Here is a 16,031-nt window from a genome sequence, read left to right on the forward strand (position 1 = left end):
GCTTCGAAGACTTGTGTCTTGAACGTCGCCGCCTTGAAGATGACGAAGGGGGAGAAGACTTGATCAAGGCCCGAATCTCCTCCATCCTTGCATCTGGCTCCTCTTTATGCGCGGAAAGCTTCTTGTCGATGTAGTCCCTTTTCCTTGCTTCGGAGTGACCAATCTCGATGGAGATGTTCTCGATGCATTGTCGCAATCTTGATTGTGCGCCTTGCATTTGTCGTTGTAGATCAAAGACCGGAGAGGAAATGCCTTGCTTATCCATCACAAGACTCGAGCAAATATGAGTGGGAGAAAGACAAGAACTAGACCAAATGTACCTTGACCGATGTTGAAGATGGATCAATGATCAATCAAATGTGTAACAAGGAAATAGCACAATCGGTACCAATTCTTGTCGGTTCTCACACCTACACAAGTAAGGCTTATGGTGGAGCTCGGTGAGGATAGTGGCACAAAAAATTTGATGCAAAATGTTAGCAAGAGTCAATCATGTTGAAAGAGATTCACAAATTCGCAAGCAAAACAAGTAGACCAATAGCAATGAAAGGTACACGGAAACACACACACTAATAGATAAATGGGGTCGTGCAACCAAGGAATGAGCACAAAATGTGGAATCCATGGAAAACGCTCGTGTTGCACAACTCAAGAGAGACGCTAGCACGATTGCTCAATAGGCGGATACGACACTTGTGCCCAACCTATAAGATGCAAAATGGATAAACTTTCTATCCAAGTATGCTATGTATGTATGGTTCCCGGTGTTTCTCTCAAAATGATTTAACATGATCGGATATGACAATCTTATGTGCAATGTGGTATGATGCTATGGCACTTGCTTACAAGCTTCTTTGCTCTCTTTCTTTTGCTTAAAAGCTTTATTTCTTTTTTATGGCCACTTTTGCACAATGCACAAACCAAGATAGCAATTGTGTATATATGGGAACAAACTTGTGACACAAGATATGATACCAATATATGCACCACGATGATATGGTATGTATGCTATGGAAGTATGATCACTAATGTGCACAAGTAACATTGCCGACAATACTCAAATGGCTAGTCTCGATAGGCAAGTAACACAAAATGGGCTAGGGGTTATCAATGCAATTGCAAGTGGAATATACAATGGTGTCATCGAGGTTACAGTCCTTGGTGATGGTGAGAGGCGGTGTTGCCGATGTCGACCCGTTCCTAGTTAGCCGAAACACCCTAGGAAACGGAAAAACCGCAAACTGAAAATCTCCAAAGGCAAATGTCAAAAGATGGTAGCAGAAAGCGGTGGTGGTTTGCACTCGGCAATGCGGAAGTGGAATGATGGGATATGCAAGTCGAAGTTGAAGTTGTCGTCCCTAAGTAGCCTAAACACCTAGGAGACACAAGCCACAACTCAAACAAGCTCAAACAAAAATTGGGTTAAGTTTGGGTGGTGGAAGGGTATGGTGGGCAAGGTTATGCGGAAGTGGTGGTGGTGGTTGATGAAGAAGTAGCCGAAACACCTTAGGAGACTCGAATCACTACTCAAGCAACCACTAATGCTATGGTGAACAAAAATGGTTAGGTTGCGGGAGTCAGTGGTGGCTATGCGGATGATATGGTGGAGGGCTTAGGAAAACTTGCCAAATTTTCGGAAATTTGATGGAGTCAAATGGTGATGGTAGTATTTTTGTGGGATGGGGGATGTCAATAGCTTCAAAACGATCTAAAGAACGATCAAAATTGGAGTTCGGATGAATTAGTTATGGACAAAACAAAAATCAGCCGAAGTCTGAAACTACAGGTTACGGACGTCCATAAAATGGACGGATGTCGTGTCGCCGGACGTCCGGTAGGGCTCGGAAATCCATACATTCTGTTCTGTAATGGGATTCCGGACGTCCGGCAATGTCCAGATGTCCGGTGCTTCGAGGGGGGGTCCATACGTCTGTAAAATGCCGGTCATCCGGTGGGTCGGGGTCAACGCGAGATGCGAGTTCGGGGGCGCGATTTTTGGCGGAAATTGGAGATTTCGGGGTCAAAATTGATAGATTTCGAGCATGAAAGATGGGGAAACTTGGGGAGATGCTATATCCACTCGAAACCAAGCAAATCCATGGATCAAAATCAACAAAACATCATCGAACCAACAAATCACAAAAAAATTGGGGCTATTTTTGATGGGGATTTTCGAATTTAGGGAAGAACACAACAAAATTAGGCTAGAAAAAAGAGGGGTAGGGGCTCAAAAAACGGGATCAACCTTGCTCTGATCCAAGATGATGTAGGATAGAACCCTAGAGGCCAATCTTTCACATTTGGAGAGAATCCCTACGAGGAACACGAAGAACACGAGGAGGGGAACGAGAGGAAAACACGAGAAAAACACTCAACCAACAAGAATAAAGTCACATATGCGCTAGATCATCGAAACACAAGGAGAGGTACAAGATCCAAGTCCAACAAAGGACGATACATAGGGTAACTGGTTCTTCTCTGTGAGGAGGTCTTGATGATGGTCTTCTCCAGATGGAGGTCTTGAATCCAGGTGGATCTTCTTCGAAGAGGTGTCGGTCCCTCACGAGGAGTAGATCCGGATGGATGAGCGAGGCTCTATCTCACAAAGGAGCTAAATCAACGCTAACCCTAGGTAGGAGGAGGGAGAGGTCTATTTATAGTCTTAGTGCAAAAGAGGGGCGAAGTGGAGGGGTACATGGGCTTCAGCCCGAAATTGGACGCAGCCAAGGCCTGGACGTCCGTGAGGCGTCGGTCGTCCGGGGGCTCACGGGGGTCTGGACTTCCGTAGTTCTTCGGATTTCCGTAAATTAGCTTCTGTTACCGTGGGTTCGGTTGTCCGGGGGTGCTCGGTCGTCCGGGGCCTGGAGTGTGTCGGACATCCGGTCCTGGTCGGACGTCTGGCCGCTGTAGCGTTTGCTGGCCTGGTTTCCTTGGGCTATTGTGACCTCCACGGGTCGGGCGTCTGGGCTGGGCCGGTCATTTGGAGCATGTAGCTTCGGGTAGCTTCTTCTCTTGGTCCTTGTACTTGGCATCCTCGCTAGTTCTTCCTTGAATGTGGTGGCTCCGTGGCTTTCCTCTAAGTACCTGATCATGCATAGCACACACGTTGGAGGTAGTAGCCATGTCTCACATGTAGAAAATGAAGGTTCGGAGAGGAGCGAGTTCACCTTGTGTCCAATGGTGTATAGTTGAGGTCTCGTCATATGTCCTCTTGGGGCTTGGAGAGTAGTCGGAGTGTACATGGGGATGAACGTGGGATGCTCCGCATCATGAGGTCTTTATCCTTCCATCATGTTCCCATGCCCACCACTCTTAGGCTCTCTTTTCTTTCTCTTCCCATCTCATAGTGAGCATATTATATCACCAGAATATGTGCACATATATGTCCTTTTTCTGTTAATGTGACTAAGCAAACAAAAAGGAAGAGGATGGAGTGCATAAGAATGATAGAAATGAGAGGCATCGAGAAACATCAAACTAAAATTTCCACCTCAACACAAGAGGTGGATACCAACAAGTTAGGCTTTTGATTTCCTCTATTTTCTTATTCCCACTACTCTTAGGCCCCCCTCTCTCTCTAAATTTCCACCTCAACAAAAGATGTGGAGACCAATAAGTTAGGCTTTCGATTTCCTCTATTTTCTCATCCCCGCAGCTCTTTAGCCCCTCTCTCTCTCTCTCTCTCTCTCTCTCCCTCTCTCTCACTTTTGAGATCTCACATCGAATATGTGCACATGTATATGGTATCTACGCTAAAGCAAGCAAGCCGATAAGAAAAGGAAGGAGTTCTTGAGAACAATAGGAATAGGAGGCATCGGAAAATACCAAACTGAATTCTCACCTCCAATACTAGAGGTGAAAACAAAGCAGGTTATGCTTTCCTACATGTTCCCATTCCTACTACTCTCAGGTTCTCTTTACTTCCTCTTCTTGACTAGCCTTCTAGATCTCAAATTATCTAATTATGTGCACACATATTTATGATTTATGCATTAATCTACTGCGGAAGCAAAAGGGGAGAGGAAGGAGTGCTCAAGAACCATAGAAATGGGAGACATCAGAAAAGCACAAAACAATATATGCACCTCCAACATTAGAGGTGAAAACAAATAAGTTAAGCTTTCCTCCATGTTCCCATTCCTAGTGCTCTTATGCTCTATCTTTCTTCCTCTTCCCTGCTTACTCTTGGAGCCTACAAAATCCAAAGTAAAAAAGTATCACACAATAAGCTTGAATTGATGGATGAAGTGTTTCAGTTTTGATGTATAAATAGACATGTTGTGCACTATGTCGAGAACCACGTGGGGATCAAGTAATGAAGACACCTAGTGCATCTAGTATCACTATAGTCAATGATAATTGGGCCCAATATCATGTAATATAAATGTAAAGCATGTACTATATATATATATATCAATATATTATTGTTATTTGAGTTAAAAAGAATATGAGCATGAAAAAATCAAGCTATGAGAAAAAGTTGTTTTAAACATGAGGGAAAAGCATTGCCCATTTCACCGATTAAGAAGACCGTTACCTAGTTAATTATGAAAATAGGCGAAAACTGAAACAACAAGGGCTAAACCCACTCCCAAACATTGAAACACTCAGGGCCAAGCCCACACACCACGTTGGAAAAATTAAGCTATGAGAACTATGAGTAAACTTAGGAAGGTAGCGTAGGGATCAAGGTTAATGACAACAAAGGTTATTATTTTCAGACGCAAAAAGGTTTGAGACATGGGGATCCGATGTCTTCTATCATGTTTAATGTAGTCATTGATATGCTGGTTGTTCTTATTGGTAGAGCTAAAGAGGACGACCAGATAGGTGGTCTAATCTCGCATCTAATGGATGGTGGGTGGCCATACTATAATATGCGAATGGCACTATCATTTTATGGAACATAATTTGGCAAAGGCAAGCAACATGAAACTAGCTTTATGTCTTTTTGAACAATTGTACGGTCTAAAGATTAGTTTAACTAAAAGTGAGTTGTTCTGCTTTGGACGCAACAAGGAAGAACAAGAAACTTACAGGCAATTGTTCATATGTGAGCTTGGATTGTTGCCTTTTAGATATCTGGAAATACCAATTCATCATTGTAGATTAACCAACAAAGAGTGGAAATGTATTGAGGTTAAATTGTTGCATAACAAATACCTACACTCCAAAACCCTGGCAAAAGTCACGACACAGCCGAATGATTCTCCATTTTGGAAGGGGCTAATGAGGACAAAGGCTACCTTCTTTAACAGGAGTAAATTCATAGTTGGGAACGAAAATAATACTAGATTTTGGGAAGACACTTGGTTGGGAGACGCACCCCTAGCCTTACAGTATCCCTCTCTATATAACATTGTATAACAGAAGGATGCGTTTGTTAGTACCGTACTAGGGTCTGATCATCTTAATATTCAGTTCAGGCGAGTGCTGGTGGGGGAAAGATGTGGTAGGTGGTTGCATCTTGTGCATAGGTTGATGGAGATTAACCTCTCTGAAGCACCGGATACATTACATTGGAGATTGTCCATGTCAGGTGTCTTCTCGGTTAAGTCCATGTATACAGACTTGATAAACATCGGGCCTATCCCAAGATCACTTCATATCTAGAAAGTCAAGGTGCTGTTGAAAATTAAGGTCCTTATGTTGTTTGTACACAAGGGAGTAATTTTGATGAAGGATATCTTGGAAAAGGGTAGTTGGGAAGGTACTAAACGGTGTTGTTTTTGTGACCATGACGAATCAATACAACATCTTTTTCTTCAATGCCCACTAGCTAAGTTATTATGGCGCACCATCCATGCGTCATTTAACGTTTCTCCTCCTACCACTTTATCCAGTTTATTTGGGATATGGTAAAATGGGGTATAGCCTAAGATAGGGACACATATTCGAGTAAGAGTGTGTGCATTACTTTGGGCCATATAAAATTGACAAAATGATGTCACCTTTAACAAACAAACAATCACAATTTTTTGCAGGTTATCCTCGAAGGTCTGTTTGGACCTGTACGCGGTCGTTGCTCAGCCATGTGGACCACATGGAGCTTATGGATATTGGGTGCAAGCGCTGGTTGACGCTTGTACAGAATACTTATAACCGGTTTAGATGTCGGTCCAACAATAGAATAGGTGTATAGTCATTTTACCCGATTTAGGCCAGTTGTGACAACAAGAAAATCTCTACTCCTAATGGACGAATTGGTTGAATAGTCCCCCCACTTTCAACCGGTTTATTTTCAACCGGTTTTTCTTCGTCCCACCTCCCACCAGCCCCTCCCACCGGTTTTTCTCTTTTCTCGTCTGACCGGCAATACCCAACGTATTTATGGTAATCAATCATAATTAATCCACGTATAGTAATAAATCAATTCAGGTATGGTAAGGTCATAACTCAGGAAATTTTGAATATGGCAATTATATGGTAATAAATTTAAATTACCCCAAAGGCTATCAATCCAGATATGGTAAGGCCATAACTCGGGAAATATCGAATATGGTAATAAATTTAAATTACCACCAGGTATGGTAAGGCTATCCACATATAGTAATAAATCATAATTAATCCACGTATAGTAATAAATCAATCCAGGTATGGTAAGGTCATAACTCAGGAAATTTTGAATATGGTAATTATATGGTAATAAATTTAAGTTACACCAAAGGCTATCAATCCAGGTATGGTAAGGCCATAACTCGGGAAATATCGAATATGGTAATAAATCAGCGATCCGTCCGCATTACTAGCTCATCCGATAAATCAGCGATCGAGTAATTAAACCGTGCAGTAATTAGTACTCCCTCCGTATATGGAAGGAACCGCCGGAGTATTCCATAGATTAGCCACAGGATTTTGGCAATCTCGCTGTGGCATCTCGGATTTCCGAAATCACGCGCCCGCAGACGCCGCCGTGCCCCCCCTGTAACCACCGCCGGAGTCGGAGGCAAACGCGATCGCAATCGCGACGTGTATATATATACAAGGACGTACTACGTGCACAAGGGCCTGCAAGCAAACTCCAGTGCTCCTGATCACCATGCATTTCTTCCAGGTCGTCATGGCGTGGATGTTCCCGTGCGCCGTGTGGGCGGCGATGGCGCCGGCCGTGGCGACGGCAGTGAGCACGGACGGCGCTTCGAGCGTTGAGCAGGGCAGCTCCTCGTCGCCGGTGTTCGGCCCTGGCGACGCTAAGGTGGCCTCCGACCCGGGCTCCTCCCCGGCGTCGAGGTCGTCCACCTCCTCCTCCTTGCTCGGCGCCCGAAGCAGCTCGTCGAACAGCGCGCGCTCACCGGTGAGGGAGGGCGGTGACACGGCCGCACGGAAGGGCCACGCGCCCCCCCTGCAACCACCGCCGGAGTCGGAGGCGAACGCGATCGCAATCGTGACGTGTATATATATACAAGGACGTACTACGTGCGCAAGGGCCTGCAAGCAAACCCCAGTGCTCCTGATCACCATGCATTTCTTCCAGGTCGTCATGGCGTGGATGTTCCCGTGCGCCGTGTGGGCGGCGATGGCGCCGGCCGTGGCGACGGCAGCGACCACGGACGACGCTTCGAGCGTTGAGCAGGGCAGCTCCTCGTCGCCGGCGTTCGGCCCTGGCGACGCTAAGGTGGCCTCCGACCCGGGCTCCTCCCCGGCGTCGAGGTCGTCCACCTCCTCCTCCATGCTCGGCGCCCGAAGCAGCTCGTCGAACAGCGCGCGCTCACTGGTGAGGGAGGGCGGTGACACGGCCGCACGGAAGGGCCACGCGCTGAGGCGGTGCCTGCGCAGGTTCGCCAGAAATCTGCAGCGCGCCGGTGCTGCGGACGAGCGGCCAGACGGGCGCGGGAGACGGAAGGGCCGGGCGACGAAGCCGGACGGGAGGGTCGCCGCCGGCGAGGACGGCACCGCCCGGGCGAGGGAGGAGGCCGTCACGAGCGCGACCGCCTACTGCAAGGCTGTGTTTTGATTTTCGGCCGAAAAAATGGATTTCGGCCGAATTTCGGCCATCTCGGCCTGGGGCGAAAAGTATATTTAGGCCGAAATTGCTCAAATTTGATAAATTTTGGTCAAATTTAAGTCAAATCGCAGTTAAAATTTGATCAAATTTCAGCTGAAATTTTTGAAAATGGCCGAATTCGGCCATCTTGGCCCAGGGCGAAAAAAAGCTCAAACCGAAAAGAGACAACTTGGATTCAATCAAAAGAAATTAGAAGATTTTAGTACTGGCATGTATTCACCTCAATCAAAAGAAACTAGGTCACCACTATATGCTCTGTTTGTACTCTACACATGAGGAATATATTCACCTTTAACTTCTTTTTTTGCGGAAATAAGACTTTCATTCATCAACCACGGTCATTACACTCCAGATTTTACATAGAGCGTGAATTCCATCCGGTGCATTCCCATGCACGTTGAATTATCAAATGAGTATAAAGTCGGTCTTTTTTTAACTACTACACTCCAGATTCTCGAGCATGGAGATAGGCGAGTTGTAGACCAAGAGCTGGTACAGATATAGGCGAGTTGTAGACAAGAGCTGGTGGGCAGCAAGAAACGCATGCACACCAAAGAACAAATCTGAGTCACATGCCTACTTCTATTGGTTTCTACAAAGAGCGGCTAGCTTAGATCTTAGACCAGTCGGTCACTGTCGAGGTCGCCAAGGTGATCTTACAGCACCGCCGTGGGGATTTCTCATATGATTTTATGTAGGCAAGCCGCAAGCGGTGGTGGTGATTGGCTGGGTGGTGTCGCTGCCTTGGGAAGAGACGAAGTGATGGTAAAAGTAAGCAGGATCCGATGATTCTTCCGTGGGGATAGCCAAAGTCAAGATGTCGACTACAGACTCGTCGCAGACTTGCAGTGAACCTGGATGCGGCGAGCCTGATTTGTGGATCGATGGCGGGTCTTGACTTTGTTAGGCTGGGATTGGATGGTTGCGGAGGGTGGTGTGCTTGGTTGGGTTCCCATGGAAGAATGTGGCCTCCTCGTGGATCTGGTCATGCCCATCCTAGAGAACATTGTGTCCTAGCTCCCTCGAGGAGCAAGGACAGTGCAAGCGGCAGCAGGGGGTAGGGGTAGATGTGGGGAGGGATGTCGGCGGCTGCTCGAGGTCATCATGATGAAACCCTTGACGTCCCATCTTTATCAATGGAAGTGGAAGAGCACGAAGTCGAGATTGGATAGGAGTTTGAGTTCTTTTTGGCACCGATCGGTTCCCCACTTTAGAGATGTATTTTTTTTGCGTGCGAGCAAACAGTGGGTTGATTCTAAAAGGGATAGGCACTTTTCAACAGAAGTGCATGACGGACCAAAAATATGACCTCATTTTATTCGTTTGATAGATATCGTATTATTCGTTGTTGTTCGTTCGGTGAAATTTTCTAATATTTGATTGTTGTGTTTTTAATTAGAGCACCCCATAATCACCCAATATGAGGGGATGATAAATGAAAGATACTGATTATAAATTTTGAAGAGCCCGTGACAACGCACGGGCGTTATACTAGTAAACTTAGGATTCCGACCATCAACTTATCTCTCTACACGGTCGTCTCCATATCGCCATGTTACTTCAAAGTTTCAAAAAAAAAAAAAGTACGGCGATGGTGTTAATTACTTCACTGGCCTATGCTTCTACAACATTTTTTTTTTCTTTTGACGGGCTATGGCAGGAGTCTCTGCCTTTTCAATATTGGAGTAGAAAGGAGGAGTAAGTGTACATGACAAAATCGTCAGGGAGAGAATAACAACAAAACAAGAGAGAAAAGTAGAAGGAAAAAAAACCTAGAAAACACCGACTACTCGCGGAAAGCCAATCCAAGAAACTGGATATCAGCACGAACAGGGGTGGTCACCTCGTCAATGCCAAGGTGCGAATCCTCAAAAAATCCCTCCTATTCTTCTATTTCCAGATGTTCCAGGCGACATACACTGTGATGGAGATCATGTTTCTTCTCGCAGGGTTCTTCATTTGCTTGGCTGTTTTGTTCCACCAACCAATAAGCGAGCGAGGCCCAATGACCAGCACAGAATCCCTTGGCTGCGAAGAGTCCAGGGCAACCCAGATAGCCGGAGAGAATGACCAGCCCAAGATTAGGTGCGCCGATGTCTCCATCTCCTGATCACAGAGGGTGCAGCGGTCCGAGTGAGGTCATCCCATAGCAGCCAGACGATCAGCAGTCCACACACGGTTTTGGAAGACTAACCAGAGCAAAACTTGACTTTAGCTTCGGCTCTGGTCCTCCAGCCAGACCACCAACATTAGTTCAGGCCAGCTTACCATTCCAATAAACTGAATGTCGGCTGTTCAAGCTATGATCCACAACATTTGGTAGATGCAAAGAAGGGCACCATGCTTAAACTTTATCTCTCATACATAAAGTACAATATCAAGTCTTAATGCTGTTGTTCAAGAAAGCTATCTTCAAAACTGCCACTGGGTTGCCCTGCACATCGCCATGTCGGTGCCGGGCTTCTCGACGCATAGGTAGGCCACGCCATGTCCAGACCTCCAGAACACCTCATGCGCCGGCGATACTTGTGCGGCTGCATCCCCGTGGCAGAGACGCCGAATCGCGCCCGGCAGCAGCAACTCTTCCAGCTGGTGCAACCCAACGTTTTCGTGCCAGACCTGCTCATTCCGTCTCCCGTCGATCACCTCGGCCACGATGCTCTCGACTCCAGAAGGCAGCTCCTCTGTGGGCATGTGTGGCGCGAAGACGGTTGTAAGCTGCAGGCCATTACCAACATCAACCGACGGCGATGTCTTCTTCTTCCTCCTCGTGCTCTGCCTCCGCTCCCTTGCCGGGACATGGCGCTGCACGAACAATTTGATCACCGGTTCTGGAAATGCACCTGCCAATCTCGTCATGGAGTTTTTGTGGTCGTGTCCTCCTTTGCAGCACAGTGGTTCTGGGCGAGCCCGTCGGGTCTCTAACAAGTGGAAGTTCCAATACGCCGGGTCGGTAGAGGCAAGAAACGGATAGCAATACATGCCCCGGGTGTGCACCCGGTCGAGCTCTTGCGTGGCGACATCAGCGACGGGCTTCAGATCAGGGGTGAGCAACCGCGACACCAAGCACTCGGCCACGACCGCGGCCACGTCCGTGCTCTCCGTGATGCGCATAATAATTCCGAGGACGAAGCTGCCCTCCGGCGCCTCGTGGTCTCGGCACCGGAGCAGCACCCCGCCCTCTAACCCTCTCTCCGTGGAACTCATGGGCCGCCCCGCGAAGTAGTAGCGCCGGTTTCCCTGAGAGACCTCGTACTGGAAAGCTCTGCCGGCGAGGAGGTGCCCCGCGAGAGGATCGAGGATTAACATCTGGCGGCGCACGCTGCCGTGCTCCACGAACCTCAGGAACTCGCCGGCGCCGTCCGCGAACCTCTCGTACCTCCGGACGACGGCTTCCGAGCAGTCGATCGACGGCTCGCCGTCGTTGTGGCCAGAGGGGGAGGACGAGGACGAGCAGAAGAAGGATCTCGTGGCGTGAGCGATCCGTGCTGGGAAGGAAGAGCACTGCCTTACCCCTTGGTCTTCAACGGTGCGGCGCTTGCATCGGCGGAGGACGGCGTCGCACTCGTCGGCCGCGCGCTTCAGCTTGTTCCGCCAGCGTAGGAGCGGGACGTCTGTGGCCGGTGGCCACTTGCCGGACGCCTCCAGCGCGGTCTCCATCCTGATGTGCGCCATCTCCAGCCTCTCCGTGTCGTCTCTCTCGCTTGATTTCCGGTCGCGGTACTTGTCGATGAGGAAGGAGGAGAACCTGCTGAGCGTCTCGCTGACGACCGCGGAAGCTACGATCTCCGCCATTAGGACGTTCGATCGATCGATCGCCGATATATATGTCAGATTCCTCTGCCCTGCTAGCTAATAGGGAAAATTTTAAGCTCGCAAGTCGACTGGAACGGTGAAGAAATCTGAAGGTGTGCCGAGGGGAAGATATCCCGCCCAGTCCTCAAGGAAACGGTGAAGAGCGTCTGACAAGTCAAGTGATCTCGACTGAGAGCGACGTGGTTGGGGACTGACACTCGAGTCCTTCGTCTACGTGTCAGCACTGAGTAAGAGCATCTCCAACAGCCGCGCTAAACTAGCGCCGCGCCGTAAATTAGTCCGTTTTAGCGTGCGCGTAACGCGGCGGGTCGCTCCAGCGGGCGCGCAAAAACGGCGCGCGCTCTATAACGAGTTAGGCGCACGGTCGGAAGCACTATCCCACGCGGTGTATTTCGGGCGCCCGCTTCCGCGCGCGGCACATTCGAGCGCTCGCGCCGCACTCTCTCCTCTCCTCCTCCTACGCCCCGCGCGCGCCGGCGCCGGCGCCCTGCCACCCATGGACGCGCACACCGGCACCCCGCTCACACCGTTGTACAGCCGCGACCCCCTCCCCCCCCCCCGCCGCCGCCGCCGCCGGAAACCCTAGCGCGGGGAGCGTTGGCGTCGCCACCGCCGGAGCTCCGCCGAGCGTCGGCCTCGCGCGCAGCCTCTTCTTGCCGCCGCGGATGACCACGGCGACGGGTGGCGTCGCGCCGGCGCCGTCCCGTGCCGCCGCCGCACCGTCGAAGCTCCCCAATGCGGCGCGGCCGAAGAAGGGCAAAACTTCGGCGAAGAAGAATAAGGCGGCGGACGGCTCCGGCAGCACGAAGGCGAGGGGAAAGAAGCTTGCAGGGCGTTCGACGGCCGCGGCGGCTACCGAAGCGCCGGCGAGCTCACTCGTTGAGCCGGCCGCCACGTGTTCGACGAAATGCCCCCAAGGTGAGAAAAATTCCAACTTTTATTTTCTTGTTATTTTTTCAATGCATCATCACATATAGATAGCTTATTTGCATTGTTCAAAAAACTTTGTAGTCTCAACGATGATGCATACATGTCAACTATGGGTGTTGGGTCCAACAATTCGCATTGGTCTCAAACCAATGACATCCATTTGGAAGACCATGAGTTTGAGGTGGACGAGGAGGGTGAGGGCATTGTCGACGCGCCGAAAGGAAGAGCGGGCAATTACAGCACCAACGATGACAAGTTACTATGCAATACTTATTTGCAAGTGTCGAGGGATCCATCCATTGGAGGTGATCAAAGTAGAGATGCGTATTGGGGGCGAATGAAAAAAAATACTTTGATGATCACAACGTGAATGGAATTGACCGCTCCGAGAGATCACTTCGGTCCCGATGGTTCACAATCAACTCGGATTGTCAAAAGTGGGCGGCCGCATAAAAGGCAGTTGACAAGATTAACCCAAGTGGCACAAATGAGGATGATAGAGTAAGTGGCATCTCATATATGTTCATCTCATACTTGTTTTTGGTGTCCGAAGTGCTAACTTGTTTTGTTTTTCTTGTAGTTCAACATTGCACAAAACTTGTTCAAAGAAGAGACGAGGACAACCAAGAAGGGGAAGATCAAGAAAGGAAGGGTCTTTACCTTGCCTCATTGCTATGAAGTGTTAAAGGATGATGAGAAATGGAAGAAGCGTGATGGTTTGGATGATTTGCATTTGAGCAACAAACGCAAGCGAACAATTGAGTTGGATGATGATGATAAGGAGGAGGATGCATCAAGTGATGACGGCAAGAGAAGCCCCACACCCAACTCGGTTTCATACTTGAAGCCAAAACGACCGGATGGGTGCAAGAAAGACAAAACCGAAAAGAAGAAGAGGAAAGGAGATGATGAGCTCAAAAATGCTATGGAAGCTATTGTGAAGGCAAGAAAAGAAGCCAACGAGGTGAGGAAAATGGCAAGGAACCAAGATGCCGCGGCCGAGGAGAGGAGGTTGGCGGCCGAGGAGAGGAGGGTGGCCGCCGAGGAGAGGAAAGTGGCATTGGAGGAGAGGAAGGTGGGCATGGAGGAGCGATCTAGGTTGTTGCAATGGGAGAAGCACTTGTTCTTCTTGGACACATCTTTGTTCAATGGTGCGCAAAAGGAATATGTCAACCTTGCCCGTGAAGAAGTCTTGATCCAAAAAAGAGCCATGATCCGCACAATGGGTGGCGGTGGCCTTGGCGGCATGGGTGGCGGTGGCCTCGGCGGCATGGGTGGCGGTGGCCTTGGCGCCATGGGAGGCATGGGTGGCTTGGGAGCCATGGGAGGCATGGGTGCACCTCCGGCCGCCATGGGAGGCATGGGTGGCTTTGGAGCACCCTCTAACGCTATGGCCGCCATGGGAGGCATGAGTTTCTCTTCTCTTATGGGAGGCAGGGGTGCACCTCCGGCCATGGGTGGAATGTCTTTCGATGTGCCTCCTCACACACATTCCCATGAAGATTCCGTTGAAGATCTTGCCAACACCGTCGGAGCTTCACGTGATGCGATGCGTGATGAGGTTAGGGAGGAAGATTCATCTTCGGAGGCGGAAGAATCGTCTTCGGAAGATGAGGACGAAGACGAGGAAGATGTTTGATGTGTCTTTCATTTATGTCTTGAACTTTAGTTTGCATTTTGAACTTGGTTGGATGAACTTGTGGGCATGAACTTTTATTTTCATCAACTTGTTTGTGACAAATTTCACATGTTCATTGCATTTTGATGAATGTTTCAAACTCATTTTGTGTCTAAAATGCCATGCCTGGCGACTCGCGCGCGCTGTATTTTTGCGCGCTGCTGGAGCAACGCACGCGCGCTGCATTATAGCGCGGCTGCTGGAGTCAGCGCTGGCGGCCGCGCTAAACCAGCCGAAGCGCGCGCAGCAAACATGTTTTCTGTGCGCGGCGCGAATCGCGACTGTTGGAGATGCTCTAACAGTCTATGAAATTTTACGAACCACCATTTGACACATGCTCTCCCCACCTCCCCTGCGCCGCTGGCCGCTCCGGCCGCGGCGGCCACCCACCGGCCTTTATGGCTTCGACTCCCCCACCATCTCCAGCTGCGGGCTCAAGCTCCGGACCGGATCCATCTGTGTGGGATACCCATGTTTCCCCGATCCATCTGAGGTGCCGGAAACACAGCTCGAGGCTTTCCCCGATCCTGCCGACCAGCCGCAAATCCCGCAGCACGCCTCGCTGCTGCCGGCCGAGTCGCCTCCATGTGCGGCCAAGCTACCGCCGCCCCCTACCCAACGCCTTAAATTCATCATCGTCGCCCCGTCCCCCCCAGTTGCCCAGATTTCTGATTCGGGGATGGGCGGTGGGTGGACCGAGGTTAGCCACCAGAAGAGCAAGCGCCCTGCCTTAAATCTGCCGGGCTCCGGAGCGCGCCCCGGGGTGCAGCGGCCGGACCGCCATAGAGGCTTCAATGCGGACGCTGCTCGCGAGGCCTTCTTAAGCCATTTCCGCGGGCGCTGCTTCCGCTGCCTCAACAAGAAGCACCGCCGTGCTGACTGCCGTGATCCCACCGACTGCATCCTCTGCGAGCAGCCCGGGAACATCGAAAAGCAGTGCCCCCCAAACCCCCGCTCCAGAGGTGCCAGTAGCAGGCCCGGTCTAGCCGCTCCGCCGGCGCCAATCCACTCGCGCATCTGCTTCGCGTCACCCGCTGCGTCCACCATGCCCACCATCACCCCCGCCATGCAGTGCCACATCGACCCCTCGCGCCGCCCCAGAGAGAGCCATTCGCTGACCATGTCCTCCCCGGTGACGGAGCATGCCATCTTCTTCCTGCGCAACCACACCGTCACCATGAGCGCGACCGACAGCGTCAACGCCACATCCCCCATGGCGGTGGGCCCTGCGCTCGAGGCGCAGCTTGCCGTCCCGGTGAGCCAGCTCCGTGTCATGGCTCACCACCCGGAGCACTACCTCGTCATCTTCAGCCAGCCAGCACACCACGTCAACGCTGTCCGTCGAGGCTCCATCAGGGTCGACGACGCCGTCTTCAACATCGCGTCGTGGCACGAGCACGACCACGCCTCCTTCGACATGCTCCAGGTCCACGTCTGGGTCGTCACCGGGAAGGTGCCTATGCAGTACTAATCCTTGGAGGGGATCGAGGAGATCCTCGGGAAGAAGGTGCGCGTCGACCACCTTGACAGCGGGACGCAGGAGCGCGGGCACACGAAGAGATTTGCCTGCTTGGTCTGGACCAACGACGTCACCCACATCCC

This window comes from Triticum aestivum, chromosome 2B (genome assembly GCF_018294505.1).
Source record: "Triticum aestivum cultivar Chinese Spring chromosome 2B, IWGSC CS RefSeq v2.1, whole genome shotgun sequence".
NCBI lineage: Eukaryota > Viridiplantae > Streptophyta > Magnoliopsida > Poales > Poaceae > Triticum > Triticum aestivum.